This window comes from Pelodiscus sinensis, chromosome 2, assembly GCF_052426305.1.
Source record: "Pelodiscus sinensis isolate ZL-2025 chromosome 2, ASM5242630v1, whole genome shotgun sequence".
In the NCBI taxonomy this organism is placed as follows: Eukaryota; Metazoa; Chordata; order Testudines; family Trionychidae; genus Pelodiscus; species Pelodiscus sinensis.
The window spans coordinates 24,368,949-24,379,068 of NC_143053.1; positions in this window are offsets into that span (position 1 = coordinate 24,368,949).

Genomic DNA, 10,120 nt, shown 5'->3' on the forward strand with positions numbered 1-10,120 from the left:
AGAGCCTTACACAGAACTATTTTATCCTCTAGTAGCAATTACCAAGCAAAATACACATGCTAAAAATACAATGCTGTGCTCATCAATCCTGATCATGGAGATAGATTTCCCTGTTGGGCAGGCAAGGTCAGTCTAAGCTAGATTTTCATTGCTTTATGCAGCCCCGCCAACAGCAATTCCAGACCTTAAGGCAGAGCAATCAATGGTCCATAGGCATGCAAAAGTTTACCCATGTGCATGCCGTCCGCCTGACGTTTGGGTGGTGGTGGCCCTGTGCTGGCTAGTGCCAGCGAGCTGCTGGCTATGCTGGGCACACTCTTCCAGCATGGACAGGGCATCCATATACACACCCCAATGCCTTCACCACCGCCGGTTCCATCCCACATGTGCCTGCCTGGGCAATTTAAAAGGGCCCAGGGCTACCAGTTGCTGCTACCATGATTTCTCTACCTTTGGAGAAATTCACACCTCTCTAGGCATTGTCCAGCCATCTGCAACAGAAATAAATTGTATCTCCAGGGCTCATTAAAGTACTTGAGAGTAGAAATTTTGCCATTGGAATGTACCAGTCTGAAGCACATAAAAAGTGTTTTCAGAATATGTTCTTGGGATAGGATAACCAAAATGGCAAGTTATTTCCCCCTCATGTTTCAAATTATATACATTTAGGTGCTTTGCTGTACAATTAATCCTCTGCCTGCACTTACAGATTTAATCCTGGGTATAAAAGAAATGTTTATAAGTCACGGAAGTTATTTCTTCATCTCCAAATTTTGTCCTTTGGCACTGTTTAAATGATTGGCGATCTAACCTGATGGGTAATGGAATTTGTATTTAGAAATGACAATAAATCAGTTCCAGAGACAGCGAGTGTAGGTAAAATGTTATCTAATATTTTAATTTTGCCAAATGTTTCTTATCTAGTTCCAGCTGGATCAATGTTTTATTAACATGTACCACACTCTTTTCCATTTCAAGGTTTAGAACATTGTACTCTCCTAGGGCTCTACAGTGGAATTGTACACTACTGACCAATATTCACTGCAAGCTAACATGTTTTTATCCTAATTTAGATATATTTTAATTACTTATTTCCAGTGGAGATACCTGTAGGCCTGGGTAGTAATTAGAATTTAGCAAGAGCTGCATAGTTCAGAGCTACATTAGGATCTGACTTCTTCCAAGGGCTTGAGTTCTTGTTGATAGACCATTTCCAATATTAACCAGTTCCTATCCACAGTGTTTAAAAGGCTTGATGACCTCCTGAGGTCTCTTCCAGTCCTATGATTCTATGATCCCGTACCGGGTTTGTTCCCTTTTCAATGCTTATTTGCCACACAAAGAATGCTGAGTATTCACAGGGGCTGAAAGTGACACCAGTGAAACAATATCACAACATCTCTGATTGTGATTCTCTCTCTCCTCCCAATCCTAGTGCAACACACAATCTGGTCCTGGAGATGCAAAAAAACTCACTTCGCGCAGTGGGGGAGGCAGTTTGGCTGATCTCTCAAGTGAATCCATTTCTGTGTTGACATGGCTCATTAACTGAATATATTCACATGAGCAGGACATGCAGCTGTGTCCACATTCCTGGGCTTGGCGTCCTGCCCTTCTTGCCCACAATCAATGCATGCACATGGTCGCTTGGCTACTCTCTCTAATCCTGGTGTGGTAGGATGGCGTAGTAACAGCTTGCAAAATTGGTAAGCCAGTTTCACTAGGGAACAGATGAACACTGAAGATGGACTCAGACTGACATCCTACTTAATGCTGCGAGTGCCAGCTCCTTTTGGGGCAATTAGCCTCTTCTCCATAACAACAATTTCTTTATATTCCTTGGTTTATATTTCTAAACTATGGAATGAGTGAAACCAAAAGGGACTCACAGGAAGCCTGTGTTTCATTTTCAGGAGGATCCACAACAGTGGAATGAGTCATTTATCCCAGAGAAACTTTCCCTGCATATGGCAGTTTATTTGCCCTCAATACCACCATGGGCCGATTCCTTCTAAGTTCATTAGCATGGACCTCTTTCATACACAGTCATGAGGAGGATGTGTCTTCACATTCCACAACATCCCAGTACCAGAGAAAGTCATGGAATCCTGAGCATTAGGCAGTGATGGACAAGAGATGTGATTGGCTGAATAGAGATTAAAACTGAGATTGCAGCGATTATTTCTAAAAGAAATAAAAGATAAATGAGAAGACACAATCCACCTATTAATCAGTTGTAAAGGATTAAATCATATACAGGCAGTCCCTGAGTTATGCGGATCCGACTTATGTCAGATCCGCAGTTACGAACAGGGCTTTTCTCGCCCCGAAGGACGGGAGCGGCGGGACACCCAGATGCGCCACGGGCCGCTGCCCCCATCCTGGGGCGTGCGCCAAGGCTTTGCTCCCCGTCTCCCTGCAGACCAGTTAGACGGTGAGCAAAGCCACGGAGCACGGCCGCAGCGGGACAGCCTGGGCGCGCTTGAGCTGTCCCCCTGCGGGCATGCTCCGCGGCTTTGCTCCCCATCTCCCTGGTCTGCAGGGAGACGGGGAGCAAAGCCTTGGAGCACACATGCAGCGGGACAGCCCAGGCGTGCTTGGGCTGTCCCGCTGCGGGCGTGCTCCGCGGCTTTGCTCCCCATCTCCCTGCAGACCAGGGAGACGGGGAGCAAAGCCTCGGAGCACGCCAGCAGTGGGACAGCCGTGGCGTGCCTGGACTGTCCCGCTGCCCGCGTGCTCTGAGGCTTTGCTCCGTGTCTCCCAGGTCAGCAGACCAGGGAGACAGAGCAAAGCTGTGGAGGACTTGGGCGTCCCGCTACCCCCGTCTCTTTGGTCTGCTGGGGGGGGGGTGCAGCTAGTGCCCCCCCCCAGCAGACCAGGCTTTTCTTGCCTACCCCTGGGGTAGAGCAGCTGGGGGCTGCCGGGTTGGTCCCGCAGCGCCACTCCGGACCAACCCGGCAGCACCCCAGCTGCTCTGCCCAAGGCGTCCTGATTCAGCCACTGCTGGTCAGTTTCAGCAGCGGCTGAATCAGGACGCCTGGAGCAGAGCAGCTGGGGTGCTGCTGGGTTACTCCAGTAGCGCCGAGGAGCTGTGCTACTGGAGCAACCCAGCAGCACCCCAGCTGCTCTGCTCCAGGCGTCCCCAAGTCAGCCGCTGCTGAAACTGACCAGCGGCTGACTACAGGAAGCCCGAGGCAGAGTTGCTCTGCCCCAGGCTTCCTGGAATCAGCCGCTGATCAGTTTCAGTGGCAGCTGACTTGGGGACGCCTGGGTTTCTTAAGTTGAATCTGTATGTAAGTCAGAACTGGTGTCCAGATTCAGCCGCGGTTGAAACTGATCAGCTTCAGCAGCGGCTGACGCCAGTTCCGACTTACATACAGATTCAACTTAAGAACAAACCTACAGTCCCTATTTTGTACGTAACCCGGGGACTGCCTGTACTAGAAACATGTTATGCTGACTTTATGCTGACCTGATTGTACAGTTCTGGAATAGCCATCTAAGTGATCATTTAAAATAGCAAATTCTGGCCCCAAGAAATCCTTTCAATCCTATTTATTATTTAAAATGTGAATTTTTCCTGATTAAAGATTTGGTTTTCTGATTTAGCTGCGTAAAAGAGAATCTATAAAGGAGTGTATCATTGTTTGTTTGTTAAGTGATGCGATAGATCATATCGATGATGCAAACAGTCATTAAAGACCTAAATCATAAATGTGTGTCAAAGGCCAGGTTATATAACCATAGAGTACTATATATGGTACGTATTAAGGTTCCTGTCATCAAGCAAGCATTCTTATAATATCTCATCATAGACAAAGTGCAGTCACAAAAATGATGCATATCAGCATATGGATAAAATATAAAATGAAATTAGAGGGTTTTGTACTGAAATAGAACTACTAGTGATGCATCTGCCAGACATGAATAAAAAAAATAGCATAATTGTTAGTAAACATGGGGTAAACTATAAATACACATAAGACCAGACATCACACATTTTTTCAAGTGACAAACTTTGTATTAACAGAAACAAAAAATATCACAAATCTAGACAGACAGTGCTGCTAAGTTACATGGCTGCATGATTCATTCCCTAAAGAAATCAATGTCAAGATGACATTTTCCTTCAGGCTATACTGACAGTGGCTTGTAATTTGGGTAAACTTTCTCTACCCTGTAAAAAAAACAAACCATCAAACCAAAACATATCCACTGAAATGGCTACCACTTAACCAATGGATAGTATTTAAACAGAGCACAATATAAACCTGCATGACTCAGTCTACCGAAAATTTCAGTAAATAGTATGCGTCATAGGGAACAACTTCTGTGTTTCCAAAGAACATAGACCTATATGTCACACTTTTTAGAAACAAACTTTTTTCCAAATAGTAATTCCCTGCTTTTAATAAATCATTATTGTCTGCATTTAATACTTTGTAGTGACACATACAGCCAAACAGACGTATTTGTAAAATACATACATAAATAAATGCCAGGGGATGTCTAGATTCATTACTGGGGCTACAGAAAATACTCATAGATTTTGGGGGTGGAGGGGGGGTGGAGGAAACATTATGATCATCTAACTGACCGGCTATGTAATGTAGACCGTAGGATTTCATCAACTCATTCCTGCATCAAACCCATAACTTATAATTGAGCTGTAAGATATTTTAACATCCCACCTTGATTTAAAGACATCAGGTGCTGGAGAAGCTGCCATATTCCTAAGTAAATTGTTCCAGTGATTATTTACCCTCACTATATGTATAAATAAATAAAGTGTGCCTTATTTCTAATTTGAATTTAGCTTTGGTTCTCAGCTGTTGAAACCTCTGTGTGTGAGTACATAAATGAATAAACAACATTCTTAGTGATAATCTGCTTTTTATCAATAATTTTAGGGCCAATTACAGAATGCCTTTAGTCCATAGAGAATGATGCCTGAATTACAACATGATGTCTTGCAATTATACATCACTTTTCATCCTCAAGGATCCCAAAGCACTACTCATCTAGTACCAACCACCTCTGGGATGGAAAGCACATTGTTTACCATTTTATATCAACAATCCACAACCATTTAGGATAGGAGGCAAAGAGGATGATGATATAATCCCAAACTCTTCCAGATGCAGAAATCTACCTGTGTGGTTCATTTTGCAGGATCACAATCATATAGACTGTACTTAGATTGTAAACTTCCCAAGGCCAGCATATCCTCTTCATGTTTGCTTGCAAAGCAGCTAGAATATGCTGGTGTTATATAAGCCAATGAAATAAGTAAGAGGAGGAGAAGAAGGAGGAAGAGGGCAATTTACTCATAGGCTATGTCTACACTATGGTTTTTTTGTGGCAGGGCAATGCAAATGAAGTGCTGATTAGCATTTTCTCACACTTCATTTGCATAGTTTCTTCCAATCCGTTTTTGTGCAAGAGGTTTTTGCGCAAAAACATGCAGTGTGGACGTTTCCGTTTAGCACAAAAATCCCTTTTTGCACAAGATCCGGATGAGGCATAAGGATCTTGCACAAAAAGGGATTTTTGTGCTAAATGGAAACATCCACACTGAATGTTTTTGCGCAAAAATCTCTTTTGCAAAAATGGTTGGACGAGACTATGCAAATGAAGCATGAGAAAATGCTAATCAGCACTTAATTTGCATTGCCCTTCTGCAAAAAAGAAAGTAGTGTAGACATAGCCATAGAGTACTTCTGCTAGATGGCACAGGGTTACTCATTAAAAAGAATAAAATATTTTCCCTTTAAACTGAAAAAAATCAATTCTTACACCATCACATTTCCTCAAAGAAAGGATATTTTTTGTACTGCTAAATCAAATAAGTTGTGATAGGAAATGTCTTAGAATCATAGAAGATTAGGTCTGGAAGAGGCCTTAAGAAGTAATCTAATCCAACCGCCTGCTCAAAGCATGATCAACCCCAACTGAATCATCTCAGCCAGGGCTTTGTAAAGCTGGACCTTAAAAGCCTCCAAGGATATGGATTCCACCACCTCCACAGGTAACCCATTCTAGTGCTTCACCACCCTCCGAGTTAAACAGGTTTTCCTAATATCCAACCTGGACTTCTCCCATTGCAGCTTGAGGTCATTGTTCTTTCTTCTGTCATCTATCATCACTGAGAACAACCTAGTTCCATCGTCTTTGGAATCCCCCTTCAGGTAATGGAAGGTTGCGATCAAATCCCTCCCTCTCGTCTCATCTGTAGACTAAACAAGTTCTCTCAGGCTTTCATAAGTCATGTGCCCTCCACTGGTCATGCTCCAGTTTAGCTATAGTCTTTCTGTAGTGGGGAGTCCCAAACTGGATGCAGTACTCCAGATGTGACCTCACCAGTGACAAATAGGAATTAATCACTTCCCTAGATCTTCTGGCAATGCTCCTACTGATGCAGTCCCCCCAGCTTTACCCATTCACCTGCACCCATGACCAAAGCCAAAGTGCTCCCCACCCAGAGAATCCCTGAGTGCCCTCCACCCTTGGTCTGAGGAATCCATGGTGTCCATAGACCCAAGCCACCCCACATGCCCAGAAGAGTCCTGCGCCCCTTCAACCTGCCCGAGTAGCCTGAGGCCAGTTGCAGTCATGCCTCCACTCTCCTTCCCAGAATCAATTGAAAGCTGTTTTGGGTCAAAGTGTCTCTTTGAAGATGCTTTTGCTCTGCCCCATACAGATGCCGGGGGCAGCTGAGGCAGAAGTATTTGCTATTCAGCTTCCTTGGTTCATCAGTAGTCTCCCTGGAATCCCCCAGAATCTGCATGGGACATAATAAAACAAAGGTTTTTCCCCTCTGCCTCAAAAAACCCTGCAACTGGGTATCCGGTGGCTGGGGCAGTGCCAGGGAAGGCAGAGCTTCCCTGACCAATTATATACACAGGCCATGCTTGTGGAATTGTTTTGTACTCCTCCCATGGGACACATCTACACTGCAACACTATTTCGGGATACCAGAGTATCCGAAAATAGCTATTCCGCATCTTCACAGCAACGCTGTTATTTTGGACTCACTATTCTGATGTCCCTGTAAACCTCATTCTACAAGGAGTAAGGGACATTTTGGAATAGCACTTTATTTTGAAATTTGGCGTGGTAGACAGCATCACATGACAAAATAAGCTATTGTGAAATAGCACTGAAATAAGATATGCAATTTGCAAAGCTCAAATTACGTATCTTATTTCGAGTGAAGGTTGCTTCATAGACGCACCCTATGAGAGTAGAAGGATAGCAGTTTTGTCCATATTTCTGCTTTTTGTTGAATTTCTTTTTGCTTTTCAGGATGTTAAAGAGCTTCCAACATTCTTCCTATCTGTTCTTCAAATTGGAATAGTTTCCACCGTGCCTTTCAATATTGTTTCATTGAGAAATTGCCAGCTGGCTTGAATTCCTTTTCCTCTAAGATTTTCTTCCCATGGGACCTCATCGACCATTTTTCTGCATTTGTTACAGTCCGCTTTTTAAAAATTCCATAATTGCTATCCTTCTACTCTCATTCCTTCTGCTCCTTAGAATCACAAAATCTATCATTTCATGCCCACTTTCAGACAAATTGTGTTCCACCTTCAGATTCACAACCAATTCCTCTCTGTTTCATCAGTATCAAGTCTACAATGGCCATCCCTTGATTACTTCCTCCACTTTCTGAACCAAAAAGTTGACCCCCCAATAGATTCCAAATTTTGGAAATTTAGTGTTTTGCCAGATTACTTTTCCAACTGAGATCTATGTAATTAAAGCCCCCTAGCACCACACAGTCTTGTGATTTATATATTTGTGGTGTTCGTTCTAAAACAGCTCATCCAACTCCTCTTCCTGATTCAGTGATCTAAAGTAGACCTCTACCATGTTATCACATCTATTTTTTTTACCCTTTTATCGATTATCTGGTCTTCCTTCTGCCTCTTGCTGGACCACAGCATGGATCCTCCATTTTGTTTTAACTGTAGAAGTGAAGACTTTGTATTACTGTCATGTAATTAAAGCATTACATTTCCTTTTGTATAAAGTAGGCAGTGTCATTAGAGTAGAAGCTCCTTTGCCTGCACAAGATACAAGTCTGAAATGTAACTATTCAAAACTCCAATCATCCTTCTGTAACTTTAAAGTGAAATAACTTAGTTAATATCCCATATAAACACCTAGATTTTGAGCACAACATTTCCCTAGACGTTGTTGCATTCTGGGAGCTGGCTGCACTCTGTTCTCATTTGATGGTTCTTCAATAAAGGTTATTGAATTAGACAATTCTATTGGAAATAGATGGCCTTACATTGATCTTACACTAGCATGAAACAAGTACAATTCTTCCTGATTTATGCCTGATATATCTTGTTATCAATTAAATCAAAATCAGGTCTAAAGCCCATACATCCAGTCATACCATTAAAGGGGTAATTCTCTTCAAATAAGACTGGAATATAGAGCTAACTAAAGCCAATGTTAGGCTGGCTCTGCCTGGATTATATATTTTTGAGTAGACGTATCTATAAATACAACTGATTCCTGCCCATCGTTGTTGCACATCTAAATGCAGGGCCAAACTAAGGATCTTGGGATGGTTAGTGAGATGATTGCATGGCCAACATCCCAAACTTAGGTGATTTATTTCACATTTAGAATATATGTATGTTTTGGAGGCAAATGCTTGGGGGCTCTTTAGCCAGTCTCCTTAAGTCTCATGCCAAAGATCAAGTCCAGGTGCTTGTTCTCAACTCCCTGAGACATTACAATAATGAGGGAGTTGTGAGAACCTGTACAGCAAGCTTACCTGTTGCTTTACACTGCTTTTTGACTTCGAGCAAATCAGTGGGTGAATTTCCCTTAAGGGAAAATTTGCATAGAGTTTAATAGAAAAGGTTAATTTTTCCAGGGACGATTTGGGAAATCCCATAGAACGTAACAGAAAATTATATCCCTGCTACAGATTTCAATAGGATAGTGCAGAAATACTGTTAAAAGATGGTAATTCTCTGCTAAATTCTATAGGAGTACATCTACACAGAACCCTAAACTTGAAATAAGACTTTAGACTGAATTTCGAAATAGCATATTTTGAAATTTGGTGCATCTACACGGTGTCAAATTTCAAAATAACATACTATTTTGAGACATTATTTAACCCTCATGGAACAAGGGTTACAGGGATGCCCAAATAGTGTGTCCACTATGTCAAGAACTATCTTGAAATAGCAGGCTTGTTCAAAAGATGCAGGGTAGCTATTTTGGGAAACTTCTGGTATCCTGAAATAGCCCCGCTGTGTAGACATACCCTATGTTATTAGACTAACAGCTATAGAACTCACTTCAATTTCTGTAGAACCCAGTTGGTTTAATATCAATGGTACATTCCTATAGAATTTAATAAGGGTCAATTTCCCTCACATGTTTAACAGAAATAATAATTATGTATGAAGTTCACCAAGATTTCATTACCGGTAGTTTAGTTAAGCCTCGACAGTTTGAAGAGGTTGCCGTCCGTTCTCGTGCGGAGAAAGATACCCTCTGTAGCAGTTCCAAAGGCATATTTGAGCAAAACTGCAAAGAAGATGCCGAACAGTGTTGGAGCCAGCACGCACCCCTGCTTCACTCGCTTGCCTTAGACAAGTATGCCTGAAAACAGGGAGTGAAGGAAGCTCTTGCTGTGTATGAAACTACCTTGGTGAAAGAAGCGGAAGACAAGAGAGCCCTCAGGAAGATCCGTGCCCGTGATACCAGAGTGACATCTGCCTACTGCTTCTCACAGTGCGGAAAGGACTGTCATTCCCGGATTGGATTGCACAGCCACAGAAGACGCTGCTCGAATCAGTCCAACAGGGGCGCAAACCCGTGATCCTTTGGGATCGAAGGATGCCTACGATACGAGTTAAGTTAATATCCATACAAGGCTTTTGAATGTTAAGCCCCAAATATGATTTTTCATTTAGTTTTTGGAAATTAACTGAAAACAGATGGCAAATAATATAATAAAGATCCAGAGAATCACATGGAATTGCTTCTGATGAAGACTGTTTTACATTTTTTGCCAGGCAACAGGATTTTGTGTCCTCCAATGTTTTCCTTCTGACGTAGCGCATCAATTTGAGTTAAGTTAGGG